This window comes from Protopterus annectens, chromosome 10.part0 (genome assembly GCF_019279795.1).
Source record: "Protopterus annectens isolate FY-2018-M chromosome 10.part0, PAN1.0, whole genome shotgun sequence".
NCBI classification, from domain to species: Eukaryota; Metazoa; Chordata; order Ceratodontiformes; family Protopteridae; genus Protopterus; species Protopterus annectens.
The window spans coordinates 613,758,878-613,772,281 of NC_056744.1; the positions used below are offsets into that span (position 1 = coordinate 613,758,878).

At 41.0% G+C, this 13,404-nt stretch overlaps 1 protein-coding gene across 1 annotated transcript in view; it reads right to left on the reverse strand.

The window, feature by feature from the left end:
* Positions 1 to 13,404, reverse strand: part of ST3GAL3 (ST3 beta-galactoside alpha-2,3-sialyltransferase 3) — a 3,995,325-nt gene that overhangs the window by 558,061 nt on the left and 3,423,860 nt on the right. The window lies entirely within an intron of this gene.

Sequence of the window (13,404 nt, forward strand, 5' to 3'; positions counted from 1 at the left end):
GTCTCAACCTCAAGATGCACGCACTCGAGGCCCTTCTCAGTATGGAGAACATCGATGTCTGTGCTGTGACAGAAACCTGGTTCAAGGCTCCTGAGAGCACCCCAGCACTATCAGGTTTTACCTCATATCATGCGTTCCGCCCACAAAACCCGGACAATACCAAGAAAGGAAGAGGGGTATCCATATTCATCAAGGACACCCACACCTCAAGATTGGTGGCATCGCACGATGCATCGGAAACCATCCAGGTGCAATTAACCATAGGCAAGACTGCTATGCAAATTGTAGCATGTTACAGGCCACCCTCGCAAACTCAGGAACCTCACATGGCCTTCCTGAAAACACTGGAGGGATAAATATATCTCCGAACACCATCATACTAGGTGACTTCAACTACCCTAATATAGACTGGGAACACTACTCAAGCCCAAACACTCTAGCCCAAAAGTTCCTGGAATTCATAAACTCAAATGCCATGGAACAACTAGTCACCATCCCCAAAAGAGGAGAGAACATACTTGATCTCATCATCACAAACATGGGAGCACAATGTTCAACGCCAGAAGTATACCCCTCACTGGTGAGATCTGATCACAAACTAATCTCGCTGGAGGTCCTCATCCCGCCCCCACCGAAATGAAAAGACCACAGTAAAGAACTTCTCGAAAGCCGACTTCACACTTCTAAAGACTAGTGTGGTCTCCTTTAAGGCCCCTGAGCCGGCGGTTAACATTACTCAAACCGCTGAATCACTTACAAATGCCTTCTACCAGCACCTGCAGGGCTGCATGGATCAGGCAATCCCAAGCAAAACAAAGACTCTTTGTACCAAAGGCAAGCGTCCAGTCAGGTGGACCCCAGCCATAAACAAACTCTACAATAAAAAGAGAAAGCTACTACAAGATAGAGCAAAATCCTTAAAAGGTAAGACACCGCTGATCACTATAAGTAAAAAGCTAAGAGCTCTCATAAAATCATCCAAAGCTAATTTTGAGAAAAAAATAGCTAAGGACTCTAAAGACAACCATAAAGCATTCTTTAGCTATGTCAGAAACCTAGGAGGAAACTCCCAGATATGCTCAGAATTTGTTCAAAATGATGTGAAGATTACTGATCCTACAGACATTGCCAACATACTGGCTGACAGGTTCAGTGCAAACTTCTCCCCACCCTCCCCGCCTAAAGAAGAGATATCTATACCAAGTGATTGTAGCCCCCCAAACATCTCCAATGCTCAGGTGAGAACTGCTCTCTCCAAGGCAAAGAACACAGCATCCATGGGACCTGATGGTGTCCCCGGCTGTGTGCTCCATGAACTCAACGAGGAATTAAACCCACAGTTAGGACAGCTGTTTAATCTTAGTCTCACCTCCGGATACGCACCCAGGAGTGGCGCAGCGACTGTGGTCCCACTCCACAAAGGCGGTGCCTCCACCGACCCTGGAAATTACCGTCCCATTAGCTTGACAAGCCTGATCTGCAAAGCCATGGAAAGGATCATAATGGATCTCATAAATAAAGACATAGGAATTTGCAGACTTTGGATCCAACCCAGTTTGGCTTTGTCAAAGGCAGATCATGCCTTTTAAACTTGGTTGACTTTTTGAAACAGTCACCAAGGCCATTGACGAGGAAAGGCAGTCCATACAGCCTACCTAGACCTGGCGAAGGCTTTCGATACAATACCCCACTCGGGTATCATTGAAAAATTCATCAACTTAAATGTAAACCCATACATTACAAGATGGGTTGCAAACTGGCTGAGTGACAGAACCCACAGGGTCAGAGTTGCTGGCGCCATATCAGACTCTAAGCCTGTCACAAGTGGTGTCCCACAGGGCTCAGTCCTGGGCCCACTCTTGTTTGGCATCTACTTTTCTGAAGTACAAGCAAACACAGGAGGGTTATGGCTGACAAAGTTCGCAGATGACTGCAAACTGGGCGCCGTAGTTGAGAACACATCCGACACAGATATCCTTCAGAAGGGTCTCACAGAAACGGATAACTGGTGCCAGAGCCATGGCCTCAAGTTAAATGCCAAGAAATGCATAGTCATACCCTTCGGGAAAAATAAGGTTACCCCTAGCTACCATATAGGTGGCAATCCCTGAACACAGAAGAAGTTATTAGGGACCTGGGAACCCAGGTTGACAGTAGCCTTTCATTCGACACTCATATTGCTAAAGTAGTTAGGAAGACCTTCTACATTGCCCACCTTATCATGAAGGGATTCACATCTAGATCAAGGGAAGTCATAGTCTCCCTATACTCATCACTCATCAGACCAATGATCGAGTACAATGCCCCATTCGGAATGTATCTGACCCGACACTTGCAGCAGCTGGAGAGGCCACAAAAGTTCCTCACCAAAAGGATAAAGGGTCTCAAAAATCTGTCTTATGCTGCACGACTGAAAGAACTCCAGTTATATTCAGTTGCGTACCGCTTACTCAGAGGTGACTTATGCCTGACATGCAAGGCCATGTCAAACCCAGATTTGATAAATATGCTTCATCTCAAAAAATCTAGATCCCTCAGAGCCACAAGGGTGGGTGACTTAAACCTCGACGCGGTTATTAATAGGACGTGCTGGAGGGATAGATTCATCACCCAAAGACTCCCTATGCTGTGGAACAAAATCCCGGTTTATGTGAGGCAGAGCACCTTGCTGGCCTTGTTCAAGAGGAATCTTGATCAATGGATGGGAGATCGCAGATACACCCCAGGGGTTACCTCAGTGTCACTGCTCGACAGAGGCACAGCTAAATAATGGGCATAGTTTCTCCAAACTAAGGGGTGGCATAAGCCACAAAACTATGGCTAGGCTTATAAATGCCCTCGGGCAGATAGCCTAGTATGAACCTATGAACCTATGAACAACATACAAATATTGCACAGTGTACACTGCACTCACTTGAATTTCTTGAATAAGGGTACAGGTGAAGAATAGACAGTCAGAATTGCACATTCAAATATGGACATTGACTAGCTATAGTGCACTCATATGAACTGTGTAAAATTAGCAATATTTGTGGAATGTGATGAGCCTGTAATGTGAACTATTCCTGATCAGACAGCTATATACATGCCTAGATGATTGAGGGGGTGAAGTAGGAGCTAACTTTCTTTTGGTTCACCTGTTGACAGAGCTCTACAGTCAAATGGATAAGGGGAAAAACTATTGTTCAGCCTGGTCGTCTTGCATTGCATGCTTCTGAATGCATGCTCCTGTATTTTCTACCTGAAGAGAGGCAGGAGAGCATGCCATTTGCAGGATGGGTAAGGTCATTAGTTATCTTTCTCACTCTTCCTATGCAGCAAGTCTTGTGTAAGTCTTCTTAGGGTGTAAGTGAAGAACCAATGATTTTCTCCACTGCTCTTACAACTCACCTGACAGCCCTATGGTTGGAGGCATTACAATTCCCATACCAGGCTATGATGTTTTTGGTTAGGATGCTCTCAATGGTGCCCCAATAGAATATGTGGAGGATGGACTGCAACAAGTTTGTTTTCCAAGTTTCCTTAAGAAGTGCAACCATTGCTGCACTTTTTTGACAGTGTAATTGGTATGCTCTGACCAGGACAAGTCCTCTGAGATGTGCATTCCCAGAAATTTCATACTCTTGACCCTCTCCACTGACACCCCTTTTATCTTTAGAGGTTTATGTGCTTCCTGACACCTTCTGAAGTCCATAATCTGTTCTTTGGTTTTGCTGGCATTCAACACTAAGTTGTTGATATCGCACCATCTTATCAGTTGCTCTACCTCACTTCTGTAGGCTGTTTCGTCTCTGTTCCTGACTAGACCTATGATCGTGGTGCCATCTGTGAATTTGATGATTTTATAGGATTCCTGTTTGGCCATGCAGTCATGTGTCAGCAAGGTGAATAATAAAGGACTCAAGACCCATACCTGCAGTATCCCCTGTTCAGAGTTATGTTTCCAGAACTGTTGTCACCCATACAAACCTTTTGAGGCCTGTCCATGAGGAAACTTAGGATCAAACTGCATAATGGGGTAATGATGCCCAGCTGTACAAGTTTCTTTACTATATTCTGAGGGATGACAGTACTGAAGGCAGAAATGAAGTCAATGAATAGGATTCCGGTGTAGCAGTCCTTACCTTCCAAGTGGGTCAATGTTTCTTGAAGTGCTAGAGAGATGGAATCTGCTGTGCATCGGTTCGGCCTATATGCAAACTGCAGTGTGTCCAAAGTTGCTAGTATGTTTGAGGTTATGTGATTTTTAATCAGCCTTTCAAAACACTTCGACACTGTTGAAGTCACAGCAACTATTCAGTAGTAATTTAGACTTGTTGGCTGTGGTTTCTAGGGTAACGGAATGATGGTCATCTTCTTAAAGGACATGAGTAGACTAGCTAGTTGCAGTGAAGTGTTGAAAATGTTTGTGAGCACCAATTCCAATTCTAATGCACAGTATTTCACTACCCTGCCCATGATGTTATCTTGGCCAGCTGCTTTGACTGCTGAGACTGCTCCCTGAGGCCACAGCCTTATTTGTACACTGACCACTCCTTACACTCGAAGCTGTCCCACAGTGCTGAGACTGTTCCCTGTGGCCACAGCCTTATTTTTTACACTGACCACTCCTTATATTCGAAGCAGTCCTGTAGTACTGAGACTGCTCCCTGAGGCCACAGCCTTATTTGTTTCCTTGTTGGTTTAACAGATTTTTAGCAGTGGCTTATATGCAGGAACCAGCATGATGGCAAGATGATCAGATTTTCCAAGATGTGGATAATATGGCACTGAAGAACAAAAAGCTGTAGTAGAATCAGCTTTTATATTGCCTGGAACTGGTTTACCATAGAAGAATAACAAAAGGTAAAAGCTGAGGACAGCCATCTGGAAATTGTCTGTGTTGACACAGGTTATTCTTTCTCTGTCATAGAATTATATTCTGTCAGTCCTACACATACTTTGATTGACAAGCATAAACTTTGTGTGTGCTTCTCCTAGTTGTCCCTCCTAGTGGTATCTTACTTTTGTTTTACTTGAAGTGCATTTCTTATTGTATACCCATCTACAGAGGCAAGTGTGAGTCCTTTGCCACATTCTGTTCATCCACTCACCACCAACACCTCTACCACCATTTTATTTTGCAATGGTTAGTGATATCTGTGTTTTTCTTTCTTTCTTTCCCTGACTCCTCTCTTTATTCTTCCATCAGTCTGTTTCCTTCTTTGTCAGACCATAACTGTGTCAGGTTTCGATAGCCGACTCAATGTTTTTTCTTTTAACAGCATAACTGAGTAAAGAATGTGAGTGTCTGTTGAATTTCACTTAATGAAAATTTAGTATTAAAATGATAATATTCTCATTTTCAGTGCTTCATTTGCTACCTTTGAGCTATTTTGCCCATCATACTGCACTAAGTTTGCTCAGTACAGCTAGCGCACGGAGTTTACTGTCACCATTTTCCTTTACATTTTTCTTTGTACTTCTTACTATATTCATCATTTCTACTGCTGCAGTAGCCTTTAGCCTATCTAGGTTTTGTCCTGCCCAGGATGCAACAACTGCCTAGCTTCCAAAAGCTCTGACCCCCTTCCACACCTTCACTGTAACTGCTGATTCATAAATTCATAGATTAGTACTAGGCAAACTGCCCTTGTGGGCCATTTTCAGTCTAGCCAGTTATTCCATGTGAGAATCAAACCCTGCACCTTGTGTTTGCAAGGTAAACATCTTAACCATTATGCCAACATCCCACCCCCTGTGCAGGGTGGTCAGCAATCAGAGTGAACCTTTCTTCAATACTTTCTTGCTACCTTGTGAAGAAGCAGTCCAGATACTTCAGAGGAGCAACCGTGACCAGCAACTGACCTTTAGCCTCATTTCTGGCAGATAAGTTCCCAGTGGCCAGACTCTGGATGTGCATAAGCATCTCCAGAACAATTTTGATATATACAAGTCCATTAGAAAAGCAGATCAGCTATTTATTTCTTGATAGCAGGGGCTATGAAAGAAAGAACTCATCACAAAACTATTGACTCACTCATAGTAAACAGATAACAATCTGAAAGGCTGGGACCCACTAGTGTGAGTCGCGAAATACGGAGACGGAATGGCTGAAAAATGGACTTACATATACTAAGTCTAAGATGCCATTCTTGTAATATTCCATTTTCTCCAAGGTATGGCAATCTTGGAGTTGGTACCTATAAGTTCAGGCGGTGGGGGGGGTATAGGGGGGCTTGCCATCCACCCCCGCAAAAAGAAATTTAAAGAAGAAGAGTGGTTTTTGACATTTGCTCTTCTCAGGGTTTTCGGCCTCTTTTATCAGGTTGTCAGCACTCAGCATTTCGAGTCTTGGCATTTTAACAGGTAGTCCAATAAATATGATCATACCTCTCACATACTATGATTTAGACATGACACTAGAATTTTGGCCTTTACCATTGCTCCTCCTAGTTTTAGTTATCCTCATAATGTCAGAGCTGTTCATGGGTGTATATACCTTACTAAATAAATAAAATAAGTCTATACAAAGACTTCCCTAGCATTAACTATATAGGGCCTAGTTTATAAATACCTTCTATACTGCAAAATGAACAAGTGCTCATCTTTCTCACCTTCTACTATGATTTTTAAATGACATTGCTATGACTTTTAGTGCTCAGGGGTTGGGAGGTATAAATATAATGAAACCAGCTGATAAATCAGAAAGAATTAAAGGCAGGTGCCTTTAGAGAGACTTTTTCAGAAAGAAAGCAAAAAAAGTCACTAATTTAGCATGTTATAACTAGCAAAGTATTATAGCAAGTTTATATCACTGTAACTTTTAACATTTGTAGCAGAAAGTTAAAAATAAAAGTTTACTAGGAAGAAGTCGCACTACAATTTTCTTGCTTAAAAGTCATTTCATGCCAACAAACAGTGAGTGTCAGCAGAATGCTTTATGCTTAAGCATCTACTAACTAGAGAAGTACATAAATAATCATTTCAGTTTCATGTCATGATAATGTGTATTCAACTGTTACGTAGTATAGTCTCTTGGTCCTCTTGGAATTCCATATTCAGCTAACTGCTGCAGAAAACAAAGAGATCTCCCTGCTAAGAAAGTGAAAATAAAGCATACTGTCCGATTCCCTACATCAGGGAGATAGGGCCATCAGTGATGCTGTTGACCTGCATTTCTGGTCAGCTCTAATGTCACAGAAGGATAAAGGCTTGACCGCAGCCCAGGAGACCCAAGTTTTATTAGCAGCATGGGAACCTCATGGAGCTGGCAAGGGAGGAAATGCATGCCTACACCAGCAGAAGGGCAAGGCAAACCAGGACATATGCTGTCACAATCCCTATGAGGATGGACTGTGATGCAAATGCATGTCCTGAGATGGCCTTTAAGCTCATCAAGCTACAACCTACTGGTAAACCTTCATAACAAGTGCATAGGATAATGCACTCACAAAGGGAAAAGAATGTGAGCATCTGTAGTGAAGTGGGTAGCTTACCTCACCACCCATGGGGTGTGGTTAGGGCCAGTACAAAAAAAAATTCTAACAGCTGGGATGTCAACAAAGACATAAAAAACTCTGATGGCTGCTTGCATGATGGTCCCCTCAAGTGGTTCTCAGCCTTGTACATCTGCAGGGCAGCTCACTCAGTATAACAAAGCAAATGTGTTCAAGCCCAGTAGGTGGGCACTTGATGGTCAGCAGGCATTAGGCAAAAAATACCTACACACTTGCATCTGAGTAGGGGACATGGTGTTAAGATTATGGACACGAGGAATGAGAAATACATGTCTGCTCTCCCTATCTTGGGAGTAATGGTGCATTCTTTCTTCTTGACTATAGTCTCTAGTGAAAGCTATGGTTTCTAACTCACCTAGAGCTATATAGTGGAATGCAGGAAGACTGTCTGCAGCAAGCAATGTCTGTGTGGAAATACAAACAAAATGACTGCATTGAGATCTACTACATTACAACAAAACGCATCACCAAGAAAACAAATAGCATGGTTTGATTACCTCCAAACAAAGAGGAAATAGCTAAGAAAACTTATCAATTTATTTATTTATTGTAGGGGGCCTTCCCCCTGCACCCCCACACCACCCTTACTTATACAATAGCAACAACAAGGCTCTTCTAACCTTGAGAGGATGGCAAAATGCAATTTAATACACACAACTTCTCTTGCTTTTTCTCCAAGATTCAGCTATCCTAGATACAATAAAAATAAGAACAAATAATAATAAGTCAGTGGTCCAGTCCATTTAGAACAATCACATCTATGGAGGGCCACACATCACGCAAAAAAAAAAAATCAACAGTTCATATTGTAATGCTTCTAAATTTATAACCTACGTATCACAAAAAATCATGCCAAATATATGGAAAACAGTTTCAATACCATTAGGTAAGATACCTCCTGCAATCTTCTTTGCAGAAAAGAACAAGGATTTCAAAACTGCTCTCAGATCACTAACAGGTGAAATTTAATTAGCACTCATAAAGTTAATTTAGCCAGAGCAATATTACTTACAAGCCTTTGACTTGGCTGACCCTTCACTTCTGCTTAACCAGATGTTATAATGCTTTGTGATAAATCCATTCATCTCCTCCTATTTTCAAGACTTTCTTTCCAACTGTTACTTCAGAGTTAAGAATGGATTCTTCTTAAGCTTAGCTATCCTCCTCACTAAAAGGTATCCATTGCAGTTCCCATACTTCACCTCTCGTCTCTTTCTTTCTCTCTGTCTCTCTCTCTCTCTCTCTATCTCTCTCTCCATCGTCATAAATAAACAGACCAATGACATGGAAAGCCTACCACATACTATATATGCTGACAATATAGTCAAAATCAGGTCAGGTCTTTCCGACTTCTATACAACTTTAGCTTTGAGGATCTGCACACACTTACCACTTTGATTAACAACAAATTACTCTTAAATGCCTCAAAAATGAAGTCACATTCTTTGCAACAGGACAAAAACTCTCCAAAGTCTCAAACTACTGGCAAACAACTGGTTTCACCAATAAATCAATTCAAATGTCTAGGCATCTGCCTAAATAATTTCCCTATATTTTTGAACTACACAACTCAAAACCAAAGAACAAAAATAACAACTTAGTTTTCTGGGAGAGAAAAATCTAAGTTATAAAAACAACAGTCAGAAAAGGAATATTTCTTTACCACCTGAAATGTAGACTGCCCTAACTGCACCTGCCTCAAGCAAAAACTTTTAAAGTTTTTCGAGTCTTCAGTAACAAAATATACTTCTTCATAACCATCAGTGAGAAAAAGACTGCCTAACACTCAAGGCTAAATAGCATCCAGTTAAGTGAAGGGAAGATTTACTACCTGGTTTCAACTATTTAAGCTTATACTATTTGACCTCCCCATTACTATGACTGCCACTGCTAAAGTTACAATGAGATTCTCATTCTACAACCTTAGAAATCAAACACATTCAGGTCCACTACTACAAATACCCCAAACAAACATGAACTGTTCCAATTATGACTTTTCTCCTCTAGGACCTAATTATGAGAATCACTATCAGCAAACTTAAAACATTTAACCTCTTATTCCAAATACAAATCTCTGCTGAAAACACACATCTTCTCAAAAAGCTCGTATCAAATACTCTACTACTGGCCATATTAGTTAAACTATGGACACATGGCCTCCTTTCAGAGACATCACCTTTGCTGTTCTCGGTAATATACCTTTCTGGGATGGCTAATCCAAAGAAGGTATACTTGTATTCCCAATCTCCATCCCATCCTTTTTTTTTCTTCCTTCTGGCTCTCTTTTTCCTTCTAAATATGTTTCTATGCTATTCAAAGTATATTTATATGTGTATAGTTATAAATATTGTACAAATTCTTTGCATTTCTCATCATAACAAATGCCTTCATACTCAGTGTTTAAATATATTTCTTTGAAACACTGGGGCTGAGCCTGCAAATGGTACGTATTGATCAAAGTTGTACTTCAGTAAACAAAACTGTATACATACATCTATATATATATATATATATATATATCTATATATATATATATATATATATATGTGTGTGTGTGTGTGTGTGTGTGTGTGCGTGTATACAAATAAATAAGCTACTGAAGACAAATCAGTGCAATGACATTAATTCACATCCCCTCAGTGGGCAGTCCGCCACAACAGAAAACTACAAGCCTTCGCTGCTCAATCTGTGATAAAAAAATGTGTTTGCCAACCATATGTGGAGTGACTAGTGACTCTAGTCCAGATGGCAAGCCAGTCGTCCAAGGGGGATGGTCCCAGAGTTCAAAGAGGGACATTAGGAAATGGTAGATGACTGGATGTGACTGCCAGCAACCAAAAAATAAATAAGTAAGTAAATAAATAAATAAATAAAACTGTTAACATTTCATACTTGAAAATAATTGGCACAAATTTTAATTAATCATTTTCTGGGTGTACTAAAATGCTGCTATGGCATACATCGTATTTATATTTAAATGTCTGATATTTATTCTATGTATTTAAATGTCTGATATTTATTCTATTAACATTTTTCATATAGTATAGCACTTGGTTCCTGAGTTTGATTCTAGACCAGAGTGACTTCCTGTCAGATCTTACATGTCCCCCCTGTATCTCTGTAGTCATTAGCCAGATGCTCCAGTTTCCTTCTACCTCCCAAAGACATACAGTAGATGAACTGGTAATTCTCAAAAGTGTCCACATATGTGCATGGTACCTGTGAGTGAGCAAATATTTATTTATTTACATTTGTTTACCGGGATGGTCCAGCTGGGCCAGATGTGCCAATTTTCAGTGGCGTTCCGGGGAAAAAAGCTCCACATATAAAACATTTCACATACAATAGAGAATTTACATTAATAAAAACATTTAGTACATATTATTGGCAGCTTATATAATTGGAGAAAAAAACAGTACATAAGCAGAGTGCCTCTTTGGCCCTCTTCAAAAGGAACCTTGACAATTGGATGGGAGAAAGGAAATTCACCCCGGGGATCACATCAGTCGCCCTGCTAGACAGGTGTCCAGGGAAGTAAATACTGTGGGAAGAAATAGCCAGGGAATTGTTATGGCTAGGCTTGTATAGGCCCTAGGGCTGATAGCCTAGTACCAACCTATGAACCTAAGTAATCATTCTCAAATCAAAGATATTATACAAGCAATACAGAGTATATACATAAGAACATCCCATACGAGTAGTTTTCAGCTAACAAAATTTATATAGGATACTTCATGCATTGGGTGAAAAGCAGATATAGGAATTAATCAGAGTTTAGGTACTTAAACTTTTCACACTTTTAGGAGGTGCAATAGCTAAGCGATAAGCTATATGAATCCTGCTGCAGGAATCAGCAAAGTCAATGGATACTGTTGCAGATATAAGTGGTGGTATGATATTAAGGTAGGCTGTGAGAGTACCTAAATGTCTCGCCTGGTTCAATGGTAGGTCTATAAGGGTTAGGAAGAGAAGGAAGTAGACAGAAGGGATCAATGGTAGGACAATGAGGGTTAGTAGAAGAGTGAAGTGGACAGGATGGAGAGGTGGAGTAAGTAAAAAGTCAGGTGGATGTGAAAGGAGGATGCTAGAGTAGTAGAGTGGGGGTCAGAATAGTTGTGATGGTTGAAGTTAGGTTATATGAGATGTGGTGTTAGCACATGTGCACAGCCAAGATGAGGACAGGTGTTGTTTCAGTGATGTCTTGAAGAGGGTTACTGAGCAGGTGGATCTAAGTGTTGAGGGGAGGGAGTTCCAAAGTTTTGCAATGGTAAAGGAGCAAAGCATCTGGCCAGCCAAAAGTTTGGGCTTTTCTAGATTTATGAGCAGTTGGTTGTTGGATCGAAGTGGTCTGTTAGGATGGTATAAGGTAAGCATAAAAGACAGAGCAGGGCACATGGATGGATTATGAATGAGTTTGTGACCTGTAGTTAGTTGGATAAAGGTGAGATAGTTGGGAAGTTCAAACCATTTTAGGTTGCATAATGATAAGCACTGGTGGGATGAGTAGGAGGCATTAGTTACAAATTTAGCAATTTTGTTGCAGCATGAGTCTAGTTTGGACTATAGAGAGGACTGAATGTTGGTGAGGAGGGGGACATCATATAAAAGAGAGGGTAACAGAAAAGAAGAGACAAGGGAAAGTTGGGCTGATGCACTGAGTAGATGTTTGTGTCAGTAGAGAGTGCCAAGCTTTTGATGTGTCTTTCTGACATTGGACTGGATTTGCAGGTCGAATGTGAGGCTTATGTTTATGATGACAGCTAGGAGTTTTGTGCTAGGTACAATGTCGATGGTGGTACCATTTTAGGATTGAATGGTGAAGTTCTCTTTTTGTAGGGGTGTGGACTTTGTGGGGGCAAAGATTACTAGTTTGGTTTTGTTGGGGTTCAGGGCAAGATGATTATTAGACATCCAAATTTCGGTGTCAGTGAGGGTGTTTTGGGTGAGTTGGTGTAATTCTGAGGAGTTGTTTGTAGTGCAGATGATAGTGGAGTCATCTGCATATTGGATGACTGAACCTTGAGAGAGTGTGGTACAGAAGCTATTGATAAATATGCTAAACAGAATTGGGCCTAAAATGGAGCCTTGAGGAATAACAGCGGTGGTGTTTAGGAAAGGGGAGTAAGAGTTCTGTCATTTAGTTGATTGTTGTCTGTTAGTGAGGTCATTAGTGAATCAGTTTAGAGTTTGAGGTGAGGTATCTATGTTAGAGAGTTTTGTTATAAGGAGAGAGTGGGATATAGTATTGAAAGCTTTAGAAAGATCAATAAATAGTGAAGATATGATTTTACCAGTGTCACAGGCACAGCTGACAGTGTCCATGAAGGATATGAGAGCAGTGGTGGTGGTATATCCTGGCCTAAATCCATGTTGGGTGGGGGATAGGATGTGGTTGTGAGTCAGATGGTGAAGAAGTTGAGAATGAATAATTTTTTCCAAATCTTAGAGATGGGTGCAGCATGAGTCTAGTTTGGACTTTAGAGTGGACTGAATGTTGGCGAGGAGGGGGGCACCATATAAAAGAGAAGGTAACAGAAAAGAAGAGACAAGGGAAAGTCATGTTTGATGTAGTGGCTGTATCTTGTACATCCATGTTGAGCCCGTGACACTGGTAAAATCGTATCTTCACTATTTCTTGATCTTTCTAAAGCTTTTGATACTATATCCCACTCTATAGCAATGGGGCGGAAGTTGGTGGTGTCTATGTTGGGACCCCCCTTGTGTAGGAGGAGGATATAAGATTTTTTCCAGATGATGGGCATATAGGATTGTTAGATAGATCTGTTGAGAAGTATACTGATAGGGTAAGCGACTGAGTTGGCTGAAATTTGCAGGTATGTGTTGGGTATATTGCCAGGGGCATTTGTGCATGGTTTGTGTTTTAGAAGCAATTTTTTAATAGTTG